The 23,626-nt window shown below is 43.7% G+C and overlaps 1 protein-coding gene across 1 annotated transcript in view; it reads left to right on the top strand.

Moving 5' to 3' along the window:
- The window catches only part of LOC147698098 (arylsulfatase D-like), a 723,577-nt gene that overhangs the window by 624,766 nt on the left and 75,185 nt on the right, over nucleotides 1-23,626 (top strand). The gene's annotated exons all lie outside the window — the stretch shown is intronic.

Below are 23,626 nucleotides of genomic sequence, written 5' to 3'. Positions count from 1 at the left end.
TTCCACCGATAGCAGAAATCCACAACAGCTTCAACACCCAGACATCCCCAACAGACAGCAACACAACAGACCCTCCGCACACCATTGACCATGACCCCCTGCTAGCCTGGGCCAGCGTGAGCATCGATGACACCATCAAGACCATGCACACAATCCACTCCGGCTCTCCGTCAGACCCATTCCCGCACCATGTCATCAACAGAGCAAGCAGCTCCATCGCACCCCACCTGCACAACGTCATCAATCTCTCCCGAGAGACCGCGACCTTCCCAGAGATATGGAAACATTCCGAGATCAATGCCCTACTCAAAAAACCTAAGGCAGACCCATGAGACTTCAGGAACTTCCGGACCATCTTTCTGCTCCCTTTCCCTGCCAAGGTCATGGAGAAAACCATCAACAGACAGCTAACCCGATACCTAGAAGAAAACAGAATCCTGGACCCTTCCCAGTAGGGTTCCGCAGCAACCACAGCACCGAGAATGCTCTCATAACCGCTACAATGACATCAGGACCATGCGGGATAACGGCGAGACCACAGTAGTCAACCTCCTCGACCTCTATGCCACCTTCGACACCATCTGCCACCGCACACTACGTCCACACCTCCACGCCGCAGGGATCCGAGACAAGGCTCTGGATTGGACCACCTCCTTCCTCTCCGGCAGAACCCAGAGCGTCTGCCTCCCCTCATTCCGTTCCAAAGCCTCTGAGATCATCTGCGGCGTACCCCGGGATCCTCTCTCAGCCCGACCCTGTTCAACATTTACCTGGCCCCCCTCAAACAGGTAGCCCAACAGCACGACTTCAGCATAATCTTCTACACCGACGACACTCACCAAGGACCCCATCACAGCCAAAGCCAACCTCCACGAAAGAATGAAGGCCGTCGCCGACTGGATGAAGACCAGCCGCCTGAAGCTGAACTCGGACCAGACGGAGGTCCTCATCCTCGGCTCCAACCCTTCAGCCTGGGATGACTCCTGGTGGCCGACGGCACTGGGGGCAGCCCCGACGCCCACCGACCACGCACGCAACCTGGGAATCATCCTCGACTCAACGCTCTCAATGACCAAGAAAGTCAACGCCATCTCCTCCTCCTGCTTCAACACCCTCCGCATGCTTTGCAAGATCTACAGATTAAGCATGGGCGAATTTTGCGAATCTCGCGTTCGCGAATTTTGCGGATTTGCGAACTCGCAATCCGCAAAATCCGCGAATTCTCGCGAATTTGCGGATTTTTTTTTTTGTGTTCGCGCGGGTTTCTGCCAGTTCGCGAGGGTTTTGTACAATTTCGCAAACGCAAACTTACCTGTCGGGTCGCAAGTTTTGCGAACTTGTTGTTTCTACGTGTCCAGCCTGTTTGGGACACTCTTCTTCATCACTGCCACTCTCTGTCACCACTGCCACTCTCTGACTACTCATGCCACCCTCTGGCCCACCCATGCCACCCTCTGTTTCATCACAGCACCCTCTGGTGTACATTATTGTGGCAAAGCAAAGCACACCTTCCCTGCCTCAACTGACCTGAATTAAATTGGGGCTGATTAATGTGTCACAGAATATTTTTTTAGCTGGCACCTGCTTCCTTAGTGCTTCCTGATTAGTGATCTTTTGCACTTGCTAAGTGCTTTAATTGTTGCAAAATTAGTTACAACACCTGCCCTGCCCCAACTGACAATAATGAATTAGGGGCTGATTAATGTGTCACTGGATTTGAACTTCCAGCCTGGCTCCTGCTTGTCTGCCTTAGCTGTAATTCAGGACCTTTGTGTAACTATTCTGAGGGTCAGAGCAGGGTCACATAATAGTTGCAAGTAGGCAACTGAACTCTGGAGGGGCCCCTCAGGAAGCACTACAGGAAATGGCTACTAATGATGAGCTTGAACTTTTGAACCTGGTAAGTAGTTTCAGTTTTGCTAAGATCGTATTTCTGCAATTTAGCGCTTATTCGCGGGGCGCGAAGTTGAACTGGGAAGCCGCGAACTCACGCGAACAGTGCGAGCAAGCCATAAAATCCGCTGCTCGCGGATTTGCGGATTTTGCGGGAAATTCGCGAATCTCGCGGATTGCGAATTTACCGAAAATCCGCAAAATCCGCGAGCGTAACGGATTTTCTGCCCATTCTTACTACAGATGGATCCCGACAGATACAAGAAAGAAAGTCACCCATGCCCTCGTCAGCAGCAGACTCAACTACGGAAATGCCCTCTATGCAGGAGCCCCGACCAAGCTCATCAAACGACTACAACTAATCCAAAACACCTCGGCACGACTGATCCTCGACGTACCATGCCACGGCCACGGCCACATCACCCCCCACCTGAGAAACCTGCACTGGCTCCCTGTCAACAAAGGGATATCCTTCAAGCTACTCACCCACGCACACAAGGCACTCCACAAGACTGGCCCAGACTACCTCAACAGACTGCTCTCCTTCTACGTCCCCAACAGCCAGCAGCTGTTGGGGATGCCGCTGACGACCTCTCACTCGCCACCGTCATCCCACCACTGCAAGCCCTGTGCGACTCCCTCGCCACCTTCTTCCACCGATAGCAGACATCCACGACAGCTTCAACACCCAGACATCCCCAACAGACAGCAACACAGTGAGAGTAACTGTATGAATGAGAGTATAATTGTAATAGTGATTTTTTAACATAGTAACTATGATTTACTATGTGTATGTATAAATCAGGTGTTGTGTGTATAACTGCAGGTGAGTAAATGTAAGTGTGATTGATTCTTTTCATGAGTGAGTAGCATCACTGCATACCCGACTAGGATGACTGCTGATGTGTAAATGTCAATATAGGTGTATGAGTACATTTGATAGTGTTACCATTGATCAGTGACTGCATGTATAAGTTTTTTTTTTTTTTTTTTGTCCTCATATATGCCACCAGTTAATGACTGCTCTAAAGTAGGCGCTCTTCAAGCCACTGTCACTACTGCATGTATAAGTGATTGTGTGGGTGAATGGACAGTTGTGTGTGTAGATTTAGGAATCAGTGAGTGTGTATGTAGTAACTGGTATGTGTGTGTCAATGCTTTCAAATATGGCACTCTGTATTTTACAGTGCGTGATCAAAGGTTATACTAGTGTGTGATGAGGTGTATCAGATTGTCACATGGATGATGTCATCAGTGATGTCATTTGAGATGTCACCAGGCATTGCTAGCACCTCCGGAGTGTCCACTTCAGCTCCACCAGTAGACATGTTGAATTCCAAAAGCTAACTGTTTACTTAGTTCCTTTTTTGTTCAATTTTTTAAAAACACCAAAAAAAGGGCAAAATTGTTGAACTACAAAAAAATAGAATACAAAAAGCGGAAGGAAAAAAAAGTTCAGAACTACCTTATCTGGTTTAAAAAAAGAACTATAATTACATGGTAATGTCTGAAAGTTTGGTTAAATGTATGTGAAGTGCATGATTAACTGAAAGAATGCATTAGTACTGTATGGTGAATTTATAGGGGCAGATCTATGAGGAAGTTCTGCAGTGTGACACTGCAAGCCTTTTAGCTGCACCGCGCTGTATTCGGTATTCACAGAAGGCATTTAGGAGTCCTAAAGTTAGTAGTCCTAACTTTACTACTACTAAATTGAGAAAAATCGAAATTTTAGGACTTTCGGTAGTCACAGAAGGCATTTAGGAGTCCTAAAGTTAGGAGTCCTAACTTCTGTGAATACCGAAATGAGTAAGTTCATTCTGTGAATACCAAAAGTAGTAAGTGCATTCTGTGAATGCCAAAAGTAGTAAGTTCATTCTGTGAATACCAAAAGTAGTAAGTGCAATCTGTGAATACCAAAACAGTAGTAAATTTAGGATTGAGTCTTAAGTTCATTCTGTGAATCGGGCCCAAGATTTTGTCAGGATGATTGTAAGAGTGGACACAGACTCACAGTGTGATTCCAGACAAGCATGACTATTACCATGACTTTTGCAGGACTTACTCAGTAGTCTGCACGGAGTTAAGGAACCGCATATATTGTGCACATTTGACTGTACCACTACTTGTCTCAATGCCTGAGTCATTCTGCTAGTGCATAGATAGTGAATAGGTTCCTAGAGTGCTAGTAGTTGACAGCAGGATACATTTATAAGCACTTATGTTTCAGCAGAGTGATTAGAAAGGACATACTTCTGTCAGGATGATTGTAGGAGTGGACCGAGCTGCTTTAGAGCCATAGAACAGGTCAGCTGAGCTGATTTAGAGCCAGAGAACCAGGTCAGCAGAGCTGTTGTAGAGGCAGAGAACCAGGTCAGCAGAGCTGGTCTACAGCCTAAGAAGCAGGTCAGCAGAGCTGGTCTACAGCCTAAGAAGCAGGTCAGCAGAGCTGCTCTAGAACCAGAGACCTAGTTCAACAGAGCTGCTTTAGAGCCATAGACCCAGGTCAGCAGAGCTGCTCTAGAGCCATAAATCCAGGTCAGCAGAGCTGCTTTAGAGCCAGAGAACCAGGTCAGTAGAGCTGCTCTAGAGCCAGAGAACCAGGTCAGCAGAGCTGATTTAGAGCCATAGAACCAGGTCAGTAGAGCTGCTCTAGAGCCAGAGAACCAGGTCAGCAGAGCTGATTTAGAGCCATAGAACCAGGTCAGCAGCTGCCTTATAGCCTAGGAAGTAGGTCAGCAAAGCTGCTCTAGAGCCAGAGAACCAGGTCAGCAGAGCTGCTGTAGAGCCAGAAAAACCAGGTCAGCAGAGCTGCTGTAGAGCCAGAGAAACCAGGTCAGGAGAGCTGCTTTGGAGTCAGAGAACCAGGTCAGCAGAGCTGCTTTATAGCCAGAGAACCAGGTCAGCAGAGATGCTTTAGAGCCAGAGAACCAGGTCAGCAGAGCTGCTGTAGAGCCAGAGAAACCAGGTCGGTAGAGCTGCTTTAGAGGGAGAGAACCAGGTCAGCAGAGCTGCTCTAGAGGGAGAGAACCAGGTCAAAAGAGCTGCTCTAGCTGACACTGACTGACTGACACTGATTGACTGACACTGATTGACTGACACTGATTGACTGACACTGATTGACTGACACTGATTGACTGACACTGATTGACTGACACAGACTGGCTGACACTGACTGACACGGACTGATTGACACTGACTGACTACTCTCTACTACTCACTGTCCACTACTCTCTACTACTCTCTACTACTCTCTACACTACTTTCTACTACTCACTCTCTACTACTCACTCTCTACTTCTCTACTACTCTCTACTACTCACTCTCTACTACTACTCTCCACTACTATCTCTCTACAACTCAAGCTCTACTACTGTCTACTCCTCACTCTACTACTCTCTATCCACTACTCACTCTCTACTACTCACTCGCTACTACTCTCTAGTACTCACGCTCTACTACTCACTCTCTACTACTCAATGTATACTAATACTCTCTACTACTCACTCTACTACTCACACTCTACTACTCTCTCCTACTCTCTGCTACTCTCTACCACTCATTCTCTACCACTCTCTCTAGTACTCAATCTCTACTACTCTCTACCACTCACTCTCTACTACTTTACTATTCACTCTCTACTACTCTCTCTACTACTCACTATCTGCTACTCACTCTACTACTCGCTCTCTACTACTCGCTCTCTACTACTCGCCCTCTACTACTCTCTACTACTCACTCTCCACTACTCGCTCTCTACTACTCGCTCTCTTCTACTCTCTATTACTCACTCTCCACTACTCTACTACTCACTCTCCACTACTCTACTACTCACTCTCCACTACTCTACTACTCTCTCTACTACTATCTCTACTACTCTCTCTCCACTTCACACTCTCAACTACTCCCTCTCTACTACTCAGTCTCTACTACTTACTCTCTACTACTCTATGACTCTCTTTCTACTACTCCCTCTCTACTACTCCCTCTCTACTACTCCCTCTCTACTACTCACTCTCTACTACTCACTCTCTACTACTCACTCTCTACTACTCACTCTACTACTCACTCTCTACTACTCTCTACTACTCACTCTACTACTCTCCCTACTACTCACTCTCTACTACTCTATTTCTGCTATTTTCTCTACTACTCACTCAGCAGAGAGTGAGTACTCTCTACTACTCACTCTCTGCTACTCTCTACTACTCACTCTCTGCTACTCACTCACTACTACTCACTCTCTTCTTCTCACTCTCTACTATATATTCTGCCTGAAAAACCAACTATGACCTTCAGACAAGCCCCTGCTATGAGTGACTCTCTGGTTAGTAGCTGCCCTGAATTGGAATTAAACTTTAACTGGTTATCCCCAAAGGAAGGATTTTTTTAAGTGTAAATCATTTACAGCATGTAAATTTGGAGTCAACAAAGCTAATTTTAAGCCAGTTTTTTTCGAAAAACAAATTGACATCATGGGACACTACACGTGTAGAACAGAGTTTGCTGCTTATGTTTTCGAATGATCATGTGGTTTAAAGAATGTGGACAGTACTAAACTGCAGATACACAATAGAATACTGCAACACCTCAGGGCGATTGTAGACTCTGATCCCACGTATCCAGTTGCACAGCTTTTCAAACTGGTTCATGATAACAATTTGTGTGATCTCAAGTATTATGTTAAAGGAGCAGTGCTGGCTTTGAGAAGAGGAGGCAACATGGAAAAATTGTCAAGGCAGCGAGAATACAGATTAATATTAGAGTTGGACTCCAAGATACCAAATGGGCTCAATATGAGTGAGGATTTTCACAACTTTTTATAACGTTGGATCTTATGCAATAGCTAAACTTTTATAACAGCAGATTTTTATCAATATATTTTATTGTGGGGCAGTCTATTTAGCTGATTGCATCATGGAGAAACTAACTGGGACTCTAAGAGTTCACATTAATGATGTTCAAATGTAAAAACACATCCTTTTGTATATTTTCTTCATTGCACAAGTCACTTTAAAAATTGGAGCACTTAGCTTCAACACAAAATAAACTCAATCATAACCATGATGGCGAATCAAAGCCCAATCTACAAACATTAGCACAATTATTATAACTGAAGTACAAATTAATGGGACAGTCCTGGAGTTTATTATGTGACAAATTATTAACCCTGCACGGGCCACTTTATAAACAACATTAGCACTTTATTCAATAATAGCAATTTTTTAAGGGTGATAATCCAATTATGAAAAGGCATGGGCGTAGTACTGTGGGATATTGGATATTCCTGCATGTGAAGATGGTCATGTAGGAACTGACCGGGGATTAGATCAAAAAGGTACATACATATGCATACTAATTATGAATGTTGCATGGGCCACTTTATGAACAGCATTAGCATTTTATTCAACAATGGCAAATCCTAAGGGGGGAGGATCCAACCATGAAAATGCATTAGCTCAGTAATTTAGGATATTCCTTCCTGTGAAGATGGTCATGTAGTAACTTATAAGCGATAAGATAAAAATGCATGGAATTGAAAAGTTTAATGCACAGTGTTACCCATTTAGTCACATAACAGGACGTCAATGTATTTTAGTTTCAGTAATTCAGGAGATTATGGTTTGAACTTTTTAGATATGAAGACATTAATATACAACATTAAAATATATTACAGTTGCTAAACTTCCTGTTTTTTTTTTAAATGTATCTTTGCACTTTGAAGGCCCTCAGCACTTTATTGTGGTGTAAATGGATCGATAATCGCAATAGAAATGAATTTATGTAAATAGAAATATATTTAAATGAATGGTTGGTGAGCAGTTTTTTTTAAAGAAATGGAATATAACATGCACATGCATATGGCATTCAATGAGTCTCTTTATGAAGTTGATTAATTTAAATGTATCGCAATCCAATGAGTAATCTTAATCGCATGTATATATCCGTTGATGATTGAGTGGTAGTAACATCAACACATAATATGGACGGAAGGTTACACAATGAAAATCATGGTCTATTGCCTATGTCCATCTATCACAGAGTGTAAGGGGTTAAATAGGACACCACCATTCGCAGCGGGTCATGTGATCAAGGCTGTGTGAATATGGTTGAAATCCGTCATGGACAATGCACTGTGCAAAATATAATTTAATGAACTAAAACAACAATAAAAATATTTGCAACACACCTTGATTGGGAACTGTAATCATTGGGATTGCTACTATATGTGTGTGTATTTTTATGTATATTGTAACATAATTATTAGAATTTTTTTTATCTTTTTAATATTTTACATTCATTTATATGAAAATGCATATATGCATATAGTACTGAATTTTAAATATTACAGCAATTAACATAATGTTAAATAAATGTGTTTTAATTGTCACACTATATATATATATATATATATATATATATATATATATATATATATATATATTACCTACTGGCAGTCGCCAGTAGGTATATATAGTTAGGACGGTTTCCCATAGGAAATCCCCAACATTCTATTGGGAATAACTTTGGCCCTGGTTGATGAATCTTCGCAAATTTCTCAAAGAAGATGGCTCGCTCCGCTCCGCTCCTTCCCTGAAAATTTGGGGGGGGTTCGTCAAGTGGGGGCTGAGAAAAAAGGGGGGTCCCAAAACGTGTTTTCCCCATGTTAATTTCCATAGGACCTTTAGACTCAGCTACAGCTTGAACCACTGAAGGGAATTACACCAAACTTGTGTCTGGTATGCAGATCACGCTTTTGGTAAAATAGTGTAAATCCCTCCAGTGGTTCCTGAGAAAATTAGAAGAGAAATCAATTATATATCTATAAGCGCGCACGCGTGCGCGCACCCCCGCGAATTTTCGGAATTTTGGGGGGGGGGGGGGGCTTGGGGGGCTTCTGCCTTATATTTTCTTGTGTTTTATTTTAATTTCGAGGGTGCTCACCCCTCGTTTTACTGCCGAGATCACCGCCGCGGCCCGAGCCGCCTTAAAATGGCCGCCGCCGCCGCCTGGTTGTAGGCGGGCCGGGAGGACGTGGTTTCCGCTTCCCCCTGCCTGGGGGAAGCCTTTGATGTCCGGACCGGTCTCCCGTGCCAAGGGGGAGACCGGTTATGCCTGCCTATGTGAGGCGGAATTCTATATGTACAACTATTTAATTTATGTATTAAAAAAATATTTATATCTGAAAAGACACACATGCTCGCCTTGTTAAGTGAGCTGCCTTCGAGTACTCGCCCCTCCTATTACCCAGGTTTAAAGGCAAAAAAAGGAAGAACATGTGATTTTAAGATTAACGGACTCCTACTTTTTTTTTAAACCAATAAAACATTGTAAGATCTTGCGGCCGCTTTAAACAAGAGACTGTAAATATATACGTAGCACAACTGTGAGACGCAAGAGGAGCTACAAAAATGCAAGTAAATACCAGCAATGAACCATCCGCTTCGAATTTGATTACATTAACGAATACTTAGGGATTAGTACTGAAAATACAAAAAAAAAATAACTGAAAGCTAGAATATTACAAAGTACGATCTGAAAACGTACAAAGTGGCAGCAACGTTTAACTGCAGTGAATAATGACAAACAGATCCTACTCCAAGATGGCCCAGGGTCTTCTTGCAACCAGCGCAAAGCTTTCTCAGTGCGCGATCTCTGTGTTTTACCATAAAGCCGATCAATATGTATCGCGTCGGCCGTCAATACTGAAAAGCGTTTCCACTTTTGTGGTCTGAAGTAGCCGGCCTTAGAAGAGGGCCAGGGAAAAATCGGGGATTCGTAGAGGTCAGGTTGTGCTGTACCTCGTGGAAGCACTGTCATTAGGCTAAAACTTCAATGCGTCGCCAAGATTAGAACGCAATATTCAACCCTCAGACTTTCAATAAAGAACTACATAGTACTGCTATTTTCAACAGAATGTGTATAAAGGGTAGGGAAGTCATTGGACGCCATGCTGTGATAGTTGTGGGATTTAACGCAATTCTGTCCAGATTCAGGAAATTAGTAACATTGTATACATTGTGTACGGTACAAGGTTTAACCGGCGGCATGGCGCCTACTCTGGTACAGCACGTATATCTGTCAGCGCTCTAGTTCTTTATCAGAACGTTGCGCTACAAACCACGCCCACTTGAGGGAATCCCTCGTTATTATGACGGCTTCCGGTACCGCTTTGTTTCTATGGTTACAAGAGACGCGTTGAAACTTTTAGAACGAATAAACAAAAAACGGTAAGTTTAAACGGCGAAGGAGTAATTGTCTACACAGGGGGAGGCGTACTGTAGATCTGAGTAGACGACGATGTTTTGAGGCGACCACGTCAGGTTTACACCCATGACGAGAAATTTCAAATTGTTCTTATTTTTTCCAGTTTAGTGCAAGGTAGCTTTGTGGGATTTATGTTCCTTCTTTAAGCAGGTTTGCTGCCTGGTGATCACACACAACCATACAGCTGGATACTGTATGAAAGCACTTCTAGGAAACGGCAGAGAGGTAAGGAGGCGAGGCGATCCTTTTATGTGTTAATATACGTTTTCAGGGTCTATTGCTGCCCTTCTCATGGTATACCCGTTGTGCCTTACTTTCTTTATGCATGTGCTGCTCGCTCTCTATATTTGTCACGTTCCACGAAGAGCAGAATTAATGTGTGTAAATATATATATATATATATATATATATATATATATATATTGTCAAAAGTTCCAAAGTGACGGTGCTCTCGGTCAGCAAATCCACACAACACCTCGCAAGACTCCAAGGGTGTTTATTTAGACCAACAACATGTTTCGGCTGCGGACAGCCTTGATCACGTTAGTTTCAAAGTGCACAGTTTCCGGTAAATATTACCACATTTCATCATCATGATGATGAAATGTGGTATTATTTACCGGAAACTGTGCACTTTGAAACTAACGTGATCAAGGCTGTCCGCAGCCGAAACATGTTGTTGGTCTAAATAAACACCCTTGGAGTCTTGCGAGGTGTTGTGTGGATTTGCTGACCGAGAGCACCGTCACTTTGGAACTTTTGACAATTGAACTACCGGCGTGCTCGGCCGGCGTTGGTGCCACTTCCCGAGGGGCCACCGTCAGCGTTTGACAAGCGGACTTTGAAAAAAAAAAAAAAAAATATATATATATATATATATATATATATATATATATATATATTCACTGAAAAAAACAAAGGTTATATACTATATATAGTTAGGAATTAGCCTTTAAAAAACCAATGAAATTCACTAAAAAACCATAGGTTTTAGGCCTTATATAGTTAGGAATTAACATATAAAAAAACAATTGAAATTCCTCCTATATATATATATATATATATATATATATATATATTAGCATTTAAAAAACCAATGAAATTCACTGAAAAAACCAAAGGTTATACACTATATATAGTTAGGAATTAGCCTTTAAAAAACCAATGAAATTCACTAAGAAAACCATAGGTTTTAGGCCTTATATAGTTAAGAATTAACATATAAAAAACCATTGAAATTCCTCCTATATAGTTAGCTGGACATTTTATTGATATAAAACCAATGAAATTCGAGATATAGTTAGGTCCACTAACTATATATTTCGCGCATCCGCAATCCAATGCTGATGATGTCACATATTACATCATTCATGACATCACTGATGACATCACTGATGACAGCTCATTTAACATCAATAATTACACCACTAATGATATACTTCATGTGATAATACAATGCACCTCCTTACACTCTAATACACCTAGTGTAAAATACAAAGTATCATTTTTGAAACTATTGACACACCAATACCATTTACTACATACCCACTAACTAATTCCTACGTCTATGTGATAATACAATGCACCTCCTTACACTCTAATACACCTAGTGTAAAATACAAAGTATCATTTTTAAAACTATTGACACACCAATACCATTTACTACATACCCACTAACTAATTCCTACGTCTACATGCACATTCATTCATTCACCCATAAGGTCATTCGTACATACTGTCACTCATCATTGCAACACTATCATATGCACTCATACACCTATGCAGACACTCACACACTGCCACTCATCCATGGAGTTACTCACACACCTACTTAGTCCTGTAAAGAATCAATCACACTTTGATTTCTTGATCTATACAGTTAAACACAGAACAGCTTACATTTTCACAGATATACTAACACATACTTACTCACTTATACAATCAAATCCTTCATCCATACTCTTATACATCCTCTCATTCTTCAATATGTAAAACATATTTAAACTTTACAAAAACACACAGACACTGGATGATGTCATCAGTGATGTCATCAGTGATGTCATGAATGATGTAATATGTGACATCATCAGCATTGGATTGCGGATGCGCGAAATATATAGTTAGTGGACCTAACTATATCTCGAATTTCATTGGTTTTATATCAATAAAATGTCCAGCTAACTATATAGGAGGAATTTCAATGGTTTTTTATATGTTAATTCCTAACTATATAAGGCCTAAAACCTATGTTTTTTTTAGTGAATATATATATATATATATGTGTATGTGTATATGCCAAACAAAGTCTCTCGTTTCCGGAGCCCAGGACCCTTCAGGGCGGCCTCAATGAAATGGGCACGAGCAGCCCACAAAGCACTTGCCATGCAAAACAAAAATTTTGAGGCCCAATACCGCGGTTTCAGGATGCCACTCAGCCCAGCAGCGCCTGCTTCCCTTTCCTAACGTTTTGGCTGAATGCCTTGCTCACTGGAGGAAGAAGACACCAACGTGCATTTGGGCATGCTTTTAAAAAGATTTTAATCACGTGACTTCACTTTAAAAACATCAACTCCCATAGTGCAGTGTTGTTTATATAGTTGTAAATATTGGAAGTCCTTATTTCAAGCCTAGTTGTACATTAATACTTGGACACTGCACTGTTGTTCAAGTGGTTCAATTCAATCAAAGTTAGTCAAGTGTCATGCCGCAGTGTTTCCATTCTGCGTGCGACCAGCAGACACCATTACCTGCAGCACGATCTTTGCAGGAATCATCCTGCTAGATTCCCTTCTACACGCATTCCATTTTTGCTATTTAGCATATCGTCTGTAGGTCAGGTGCGTGACTGAGTCAGCCTCCTCAATTTAAATGTCAAACAAAGACTCTCATTTCCGAAGCCCAGGACCCTTCAGGGCGGCCACATTGAAATGGGCACGAGCAGCCCACAAAGCACTTACCACGAAAAAACATGTGTATATGTATAAATGTATGTGGGTATGTGTATATATTACCTACTGGCGATAGCCAGTAGGTATATATAGTTAGGATTTTTTCTCTATGGAACTTTTGAAAATTCTATGTCTAATAACTTTGGCGTTTGTGGACGGAATCGGCTGAAATTTTCAGGAAAATGGCACATTTTGTTTCTGAGCAGCCCCTAAAAATTTGGGGGGGTTCCGTCAAGGGGGGGCCGAGAAAAAAGGGGGGACCCAAAACGCGTTTTTCCCATTCATTTTTCCATAGGGCCTTTGGCCTCACTTTTAGCTCGAACGGCTGAATGGATTTCCACGAAACTTGGCAAAATTATAGGGACTGTTAGCCCGATGTGCCTTTGCTGGGTCTCAATATATGTGCTCCAGTGGATTTTGAGAAATTAATGTTTAAAAAACATATATCTGTGACAGCGTCCCAGATAGCGCTCCAGATCGCGTACTTATCGCGTAACGGAGCTTTGCGTAGCGAAGCTGATTGGTTCTCCGGTGTCTGTCAACATTCTAAACAGTCCGGTGCGGCCGCCATCTTGTCTCTCGGTAGGATCGAGAGACAAGAGGAGGAGAAAAACGAAGGGGGAATTTAATGAAAGGGGGCAAGGTAGACCCCTCTTGACCCCCTAGGAATGATGTTGGGGTTAATAAAGGGTCCTGTGGGGCAAATAATAAAAATTTGATTTTTCGTGGTAGAAGCACTTCTCGGTTCGAGAACCGGGTCGCAAACTGGTAGCGAAACGTGAATTCGCCATTTTGTGTTTCGATTTAATTAAATTACTAGGTATAAGGGGGTACGGGAGACGTATCCTGACCCCTTATGTTTTCTGAGGGTGGCTGAGGAGGCTCATAAATGTTGATACATGTCTTCCAGCGGCTGTGCATGAGCGTTTTTTTTTTTTGCTGCGTGACGTCTGTTAACGTTCGATTCGATGGAAATCAGGAACTGTTGACCGCCATTTTGTCACTGCGAGTAAATATTTTGTTAAAAATAATTGTTATAAATTAATCCTTATTGATAAACATTGTCTGCGCCATCTTGCCTTTTTTGCAATGCCACACTTTTGTTGAGCACGGCAGCCATTTTAGATGCCTTGACCAGACCCACTCTCTGCACGCCGCCGATCCTCAGCATGGCTCCCCACCCTCGCAAGCATCTCCCCCACGCACTGGTCACCCCCGCTCTCTCTCTCTCATGCATGGGCCAGAAACCTCCTCCGATCTGCGCTGTTCTTCTCTGAGAATCACACCCTGTGCCCGCCCGACACCTCCCTTTCACCCTATTCACTACCGCACCCTCTGACACTCCTCTTCCTCTGTGTCCGATTGTCCAGGCCGGTCCCAGGCTATCACCTAGCCCTGCAGATGTAGTTTATGGCCCCAGCTGTAGAGAATCACCCCTCTTCAAAGGAGTTACAGTAGATCAAGGCCCCCACCCGATGAGATCCGTCACACCACACGCGTTCCTACTATCTGATAACCATCCTGTATTGTGCTTGGGGAGGGGATTCTCACTGTGAGGGTGTGTGGGTCCGAGCCTGAAGCGGAAGATTCCAGGGATGCCTCTTTGTACATCAAAGTTTTTACAATTATGTGTCACATTAAAAATATATAGCACTCCAACAAAGTAGTAGGATTATAACACTTTAATAACTTATAAATATATACAACGCAACAAAAACAGTAAATACATTTAAACATTTTTTTGAAAAAAGAAGCAACAATGGTCAGTAGCTGTGTTTTGTGCGAATAGTCCCAAGGCAGCACAACGTGCTGAGTTCTGGACGGCACCCAGGTGATGTTACCTTGGTGCCGCACTGGTTTTTGGTATCCTACAATGCAGCTCTGAAAAACGGCGTGGGGCGTCCCGGGGGGTGCGGGGGGAGGCCTCGTCAGTAGCGGTCTGTTGTGCGAATAGTCCCAAGGCAGCAGAACGCGCGGAGATGTGGATGGCACCCAGGTGATGTCCAGTAAGTTGCCGCACTGGTTTTGGCATCCTACAATGCTGCTCCGAAAAAAGGCGTGGTGCGCCCCGGGGGGGGGGGGGAGGCGGCGTGAACGGGCCTCCCCAGGTGGAGGCTCGTCTGCTGTACTGGGGCGCCCCTTTACCGTTTCAGTTGCCATTCCGCCCGCTTTTGCTACACTGTGCCTCATCTTCCATTCAGCTGTTTATCGCCCGCTCTTGCGGCTACAGCGTCTCGCTCACCATGTAGTTGAGTTGCGCCCACTCTTGCGGTGCAGCGATAGGCAGCTGCCACAGGACTCTTAAAATGGCGGACGGCTCTTCGGATTTGGGCCTGGTCCACTAAAATGGCCCTGGGACACCTTGGAACTCGGACGTCCCCTGAGCCTTGAAGATTTTACAAAAGTCTTGGGGGACCCCGACTCCTGCAGGCTTCCGGTGGGGAGCGGCTGCCATGATTGCTCGCGGAATGACCACGACGGAGCCATGAGATGGTGGTGCTCTCATGCTGACGCCAGCTTCAGTCTGAAACATCCAGAAACAAGGTGGGGCTTTCATCGTTTGGGAAAAAAAAATGTTTTAATCCAATGAAAAGTGTTATTTTTAGGTCATATGATCAAGCCTTCCATCATTAGGAAACCAAAAGTAAAATGAACCAATGAAAAGTTTTATAAACAAGTCACATGACCTGTTATGCTTACGTTACGCGCTGCTGTAAAAAGCGTAGAAAATCCGTTGGCACGTGAGGCGGCGTCAGTAGCGGACCGATGTGCAAATAGGCCGAAGGCAGCACAACGCGCCAAGATCCGGATGGCACCGAGGTGGTGTCCAGCAAGTTGCCGCACTGGTGTGGCCATCCTACAATGCTGCGCCGAAAGTCAACGTGGGGCGCCCCGTTGGCCTGTGAGGTCGCGTCAGTCAGTGGGGGCTGTTTGAGGATCTGACTGCATTGGAAAGCAATGTGATGCTGTGCGTCGCCCCCAAGATGGAGGCTCCTTGGCTGCAGTGGGGCGCCCCTTGGTGTTTCACTCGCTATCCAACTGAGTTGCGTCCGCACTTGCGGCTACAGTAGGCCGAAGGCAGCACAACGCACCGAGATCTGGATGGCACCGAGGTGGTGTCTAGCAAGTTGCCGCACTGGTGTGGCCATCCTACAATGTTGCGCCGAAAGTCGGCGTGGGGTGCCCCGTTGGCCTATGAGGTGTTGTCAGTAGCGGACCGATGTGTCAATAGGTCGGAACCAGCACAAGGCGCTAAGATCCGGATGGCACGGAGGTGGTGTCATAGTTGAGAGTTCTGAGCAGCGCTTGTAACACTGTCTGAAGCTTATTTGCACCTGCTGCAGCTTCACTATTGGCCTGGTGTGGCCAAAGATCGCCCATGACATAGGCGGCCGGCTCCCGGGGTCCGGCGGAACTTTTTTCCTTTTCCTTTCTGCATCTTGTCCCACAATCCGTTTGACCTGAAGACACGACCAGGTCCCTGAATGTGTGCAGGGGGACGCTATTGATTGAATCAAAATGGCGGCTTCACACAAAGCTGACTCAAGCTTTGCTGCTGATGCTATACAGACAAAACTGGTTTTCAGTTTGTACATTCTTCAGGATTTTTCCATCCAAGGCTGGTTGAGAGTTTGTAGAACAATGGCTTCAGATCTTGCCCTCCCCTCTTTTGACTGATGGTTCTTGTTGCCTATCTCTTCTGTTGTCATTTAACTGAACCTTTTTTGACTGCCGAAAGGGGTTCTGGTCCGACCGCTGGTTGGTGGAGACATTTAGACTATATCCTGGACCTGCCCGGCCTCGCCCAAAATGGCGCCGGTATAAATGGGACTCGTAACTCCTTGTTGTGTACTGGTTGCACAACCTTGATATCACGAGATAGGTATGCAGTTTTGAAGCACATGGCGGGCGGGGACGAGAATTGATTGAATATTTCAACATCCCTATTGATATTAAGTTCTGATGTGTTATTGATTACTGTACTATTGAAAGTTCGAATTAACGTCACCCATGGTACTTGCCCGCAAATGTATATCTAGATAATTTTATTGTAAGCGGCCCTGTCGTATTTTAATTACAAAATGTACGTCCACCGATTCCGCAACTGTTAGACACCTTAGTTCTTGCAACCTAATGGCCCGCTCGTTACGTTCCTCTACAGTGTAAATGTCTCCTCATCATATACGATTCCAGTTTGCTCCGTGGCCGGCCCACGTGGTTATAGGCCCGTATTTGTATACTGACATTTTCACAATAAAGGTTTTTAAAACAAAACATGGTAGTAGTATTTACATTGGTAAAGTTTTAAATTTTAGTCACTGTTTTCGAATCAGTAAAAGGCAAGTGAAAAAAAGCAGTCCAATTACATGACGGATAAAAGGTATAATACGCAGGAACGCAGTAAAGATAAATGGTCAAGGGCTGTTGTGTTTTCTACTCCTGCAACATAAAGTGATCAATAAGAATCTGATATTCAGCCGTATCGGCGACTAAGACAGCAGGCCGAGCATCTTTTGCTCAACGGCTCCGTCATGGGACGAAGAAACGCCCTTTTTCTAGAAAAAGGTATATATTTTACTTGCAGGACAGTTGTAAATTTTCCGGGAAAGTACATTAGCCTGGAACAGTATAACATATATGTTTATGAAAAAATAATGTTCGAAAGCAATAAAAAGCATAATTTTTAGGTCATATGACCAAGCCTTTCATCATTAGAATAACAAAAGTAAAATCAACCAATGAAAAGTTTTATTAACAAGTCACATGACCTGTTATGCTTACGTTACGCGCTGCCCGCCGCGCCCCGGATCGCTTCCGGGAAGCTGCGCTTGGCGCACCGGAGCACTTCCGGGTGTGCAAACGCGGCGTGTCATATAACGCATTACGCGACAACATAGGTCCAGAATATAGTCAAAATGTCTCCACCAACCAGCGGTCGGAACACAACCCCTTTCAGCAGTCTAAAAAGTTCTGTTAAATGACAACAGAAGGGACAGGCAACAAGAACCATCAGTCAAAGAGGGGAGGGCAAGTTCTTCTCTACCGGGTCATGTTGGGGCGCTACCGGAACTGACCGAATTGGTCGTCTACAGTGTTTCTGGATGTTTCAGACTGAAGCTGGCGTCAGCATGAGAGCACCACCATCTCGTAGCTCAGTCGTGGCCATTCCACGAGCAATCATGGCAGCCGCTCCCCACCAGAAGCCTGCGGGAGTCGGGGGCCCCCAAGACTTTTGTAGAATCTTCAAGGCTCAGTGGACGCTTTCGAGAATGTGGCCCAAGCCCTAGCAGACAAGCGTCCGAGTTCCAAGATGTCCCAGGGCCATTTTAGTGGACCACGCCCAAATCTGAAGAGCCGGCCGCCATTTTGAGAGTCCTGTGGCAGCCGCCTATCGCTGCATCGCAAGAGCGGGAGCAACTCAACTACATGGTGAGCGAGACGCTGTAGTCGCAAGAGCGGGCGGTAAACAGCTGAATGGCGGAAGAGGCACAGTGTAGCAAAAGCGGGCGGAATGGCAACTGAAACGGTAAAGGGGCGCCCCACTACAGCGTGTCTTCAGGTCAAGTGGATTGTAGGACAAGGTCCAGAATGGAAGAGTCATCAAAAGGCAAAAAGTTCCGCCGGACCCCGGGAGTCGGCCGCCTATGTCGGGGGCGATCTTAGGCCACACCAGGGCAACACGACTTGGGGAGGGGGCAGGAGCCAAGCGCCCCCTCCCAGTCCGCGCCACCACACCGTATGTTGAAAATCTGAAGCCATCGTTCTACAAACTCTCAACCAGCCTTGGATGGAAAAATCTTGATTAATGTACAAACTGAAAACCAGTTTTTGTCTGCATAGCATCAGCAGCAACGCTTGCTATCAGAGTGCATGAGTTTCATGCTCGATCGATTGAGCTAGCCGGATCAGGCAGCAAAAGTATAAAATAGTTATGTAAATAGTTATTTAATAAAATGTTTTACCCTGTTACTTTGCTGGTGTGTTGTATATATTTATAATATTTGCATAGAGTTTATCGTTATTTTGGGCGGGGTGGGTGGCGGAGCCGAGCTGTCTTGCAGCCATCATGGTGTGGAGCTCAGTTCATCTCACTAGTTTCGTATTTCTCATGAAGGGTTGTTCTTAATGTTTCTATTTTAGCGAGGTCAAAAAGAGATCCCATTAGTGGCCTACTGATTTTGCTCGATTACTTTTGTTTTTTACACGATTTTTCACTATCTGCAAAGACTAAACAGAGTATTGCGACTTTGTGCTTGTTTGTAAATAGAGAATGAACCAAAGAGAATCAATTCTAAAACAGTAAATGCTTGGATAACAATCAATCAAATGGAGAGACAAGCAGGCACGACGGATTACAACGGGGGCAAAGGCCTGCGTTAACTACCCTTCACTATCTGCAAAGAGAGAGTACTACAAAGAGAAAAGAGGGGGGGGCAGCGTTCAAAGCACATCAGCGTGCATAAACACGAACATGTTTTTACCTATCACGTACTTGACATTTGACAGCTTTTGATATTTGCTATTAAAAAAACATTGAAATTCACTGAAAAAAAACATAGGTTTTAGCCCATATATAGTTAGGGATTAGCATTTACAAAACCTTAATTTACTCGCACAAAACCATAGAAATTCGCATATATAGTTAGATGCAATAACTATATATCGCGCACCCGCAACCCACTGCTGATGATGTCACATATTACATCATTCATGACATGGTCAGTGACATCACTGATGACATCACTGATGACATCCCAAATGACATCACTGATGACATCTCAAATGACATCACTGATGACATTTCAAATGACATCACTGATAAAATCACTGATAACATCTCATTTGTCATTACTGATCACATCACTGATGATATCATTCATGTGATAATACGATCAACCTCTTCAGACTCTAATATAACCTTAGATACAATCAGTGTAAACAGACTCTCACAGACTGTCACTCATCCATGGAGTTACTCACACACCTAGTCACTCATGCAAAGAATCAATCACACCTCCATTTCCTCAACTATACAGTTATACAAACTTTACTTATTCAAACATATACTAACACATATTTACTCTCTTATACAATCCCTGATACAAGTTCACAATGATCCATACAGCCACTCACACATTCACTGGCTCTTATGCACAGTTATTTATATATGTCAACTCTTACATGTACTGTGTTTTACATATGTACTTACTTTGACATGCAGCACTGAGAAATCCAATTACTCACCAATGCACTCATGCAGATAGTCAACCGCCCATACAGCTGTTTCCACATGCACTTTTGAACCCATACATCTACTGAATCAACTGCTCACACATCTATGCACAGAGTCACAAACCTCCCAGCCACCCCCACACACACACTCACTCTCCCATACAAATATTTGGGCAACCAATCAATAACCCATATAGTTACTCATATAGCTACTGATCAACACATGCAGCAGTTTACAGAACTACAGTAATAATGATGCACAAATTAAGACAGTTTAGTCACTAACCCATGCACTCAGTGAGACACACTTAATCATTCTCTCATACAGTCAGTCATGCACCTACTAAATCCTTCATCCAAACACTTATACATCCACTCATTCTTCAATATGTAAGACATATTTTAACTTTACAGAAACATACAGTCACTGGATGTTGTCATCAGTGATGTCATCAGTGATGTCATTTGGGATGTCATCAGTGATGTCATCAGTGATGTCACTGACCATGTCATGAATGATGTAATATGTGACATCATCAGCAGTGGGTTGCGGGTGCGCGATATATAGTTATTGCATCTAACTATATATGCGAATTTCTATGGTTTTGTGCGAGTAAATTAAGGTTTTGTAAATGCTAATCCCTAACTATATATGGGCTAAAACCTATGGTTTTTTCAGTGAATATATATATATATATATATATATATATATATATATATATATATATATATCCTCGCAGCTTCTGCAAATGGCGTTTGGACCACAGAGTAACGGTCCACCAAGCAGCAGGTAAGTATTCCAGGAAGATTTATTATTTCTTCATCTTCATACGGTCCACTTCGGCATGACGCCTTTCGGTTAACAAGTAACCTTGATCACATAGCGACAATGCAATACACTCCCACATTTAAATACTTATTTTTTTCAAACATTGCTCACCACGTGGTGCTAGACAGTGAAGACATACTATTGAAGGCAAAGTATTAGGATATTTGAGTGCGCAGTTTTAAACTGTACATTTCAACATTCTTTGATATCCGTTTCGTTTTTGCTTGCAGTACTCACTTATTTCAGCATAAATGCATTGATGACACTGTTGTGCAACATATCGCAATAAATAACCAATAAATATGTATAAAATAATACAATTCATATATTACGCATCATTTTTAACTGAGTAGATGTATAAATGTATCTTGGTATATATATATATATATATATATATATATATATATATATCGCCAAGAGTGCCGCTTCGCTGCGCCAGCTATCAGTATTCAGCTAACCCCAACAAGGACACAGGAAGACCCAGAGTGCAGGTGAGTTTTTATTTCTTCGCACACCACGCCAAGATAACGTTTCGCCCTACACAGAGGGCTTGGTCAATATATATATTCAATTTCTGACTTCCCCATTCAGGTCAGGAACACACGAACAACTTCTTGCTGAAGAAACGCTTTTATTGCAGGTTTCAAGCAAAAATACTCTAATACTCTACACGTTTCAGGAGCTCACCTCCCTTGCTCACGAGTAAAAGTGTTGTGATCACGATAGGTTTTTAAACAGACATGTGACATTTACGTGCATAATCATAGAAAGCAGACTAGCGCTGCAACATAACAAGTGAATAGATACTAATGCTGATATTTGACCGAGTACAATAATCTCAGCATCCTCGAGTTATTCATTCTGTAGAGTGCATTCTGACAAATTATAGCAAATGCATATGCATACTTGAAATGACACAATCACACATGTGAAACATGCCTCACAAATCATTATTTACGATTTACTATTATTACTCGCTATTAGCTAGTTCATTTTGCAATTCCCTTGCTGTGTACCACAGAGTTATTCTGCCCAAGTGGGCTTAACTTCATAACTCAATTGATTTGTCAATCTGAAAACATTTCATTTTCGATAATCAACGATGCTAGCAAATGCATTTGTGTGCTCTTGCAGTTTCTGAGGGTATCAATTATACTGTCACTGCTTATCAGATGTTATACTGAATTGTTTATACTAGCTTCTGGCCAGTTCGCCTCAATTCCACATCAGCGTAGCACTACTGATGTGGATAAGGAACTAAAAGTCGTTTTGGCCCAGTGGGCTTATAACATTTCATAGCTTTTACGACAGTTTTTCAACCCAAATGGGCAAACACTCATACCCCTCATTCTCCAAAAGTCTGTCTTTGTCAACAAATCCTTCTCTTTTTCATCCTCTTATACCCGGCTGACATACATCCAAATTTTCCTCCTCTTCCATTCTTCATTAGTATCTATGAAAATACATAGACAAAAAATATATTAACCACACATATTCCAGCATAACCCTGTGATTTAAAAACATGTTCTTGTTATTTAGAAATGCAAGACTATACGATACGATAACCTCCAGTATGTGCCAGGGTGCCGTGTTGCAGAGAGGTGTAAAAAGGGGCGTGGCCTCTTTACACGTCTCTGCAAGGCAGCTCCCTAGCGTATCCTGGAGGTTCCTGGTGGGTTAGTTGGCCCCCAGGGACCCCCTTTATTCAAGGGGAATTAGTTCCCCCTCTGCAAATGCACCAGGGAGCTGCCTTGCAGAGACGTGTAAAGAGGCCACGCCCCTTTTTACACCTCTCTGCAAGGCAGCCCCCCGGCGCATACTGGAGGTTCCTGACCACCTAGGCCTGCTCAGGGGGTCCCACAAGGCCCCCCAAGGCCCCCAAAATTTTTTGGGGGAATAAATCCCGGGATACCTGCAGGGTACGCGCACACTGCCGATCCCAAAAAAAATCATAAAAGCACCACTCTGCAAATGCGCTTTCTGGCACATTTGCAGAGGGGGAAATAATTCCCCTTGAATACTGGGGGTCCCTGGGGGCCAAGTAGCCCACCAGGAACCTCCAGGATGCGCTAGGGAGCTGCCTTGCAGAGACGTGTAAAGAGGCCACGCCCCTTTTTACACCTCTCTGCAAGGCAGCCCCCCGGCGCATACTGGAGGTTCCTGACCACCTAGGCCTGCACAGGGGGTCCCACAAGGCCCCCCAAGGCCCCCAAAATTTTTTTGGGGAAAAAATCCCGGGATACCTGCAGGGTACGCGCACACTGCCGATCCCAAAAAAAACATAAAAGCACCACTCTGCAAATGCGCTTTCTGGCAAGTTTGCAGAGGGGGAAATAATTCCCCTTGAATACTGGGGGTCCCTGGGGGCCAAGTAGCCCACCAGGAACCTCCAGGATGCGCTAGGGAGCTGCCTTGCAGAGACGTGTAAAGAGGCCACGCCCCTTTTTACACCTCT

The sequence above is a fragment of the Lissotriton vulgaris genome, chromosome 8 (genome assembly GCF_964263255.1).
Source record: "Lissotriton vulgaris chromosome 8, aLisVul1.2, whole genome shotgun sequence".
NCBI lineage: Eukaryota > Metazoa > Chordata > Amphibia > Caudata > Salamandridae > Lissotriton > Lissotriton vulgaris.
The sequence above is the reverse complement of the archived record's forward strand: the minus strand, read 5'-3'. Positions and strand labels throughout refer to the sequence as shown.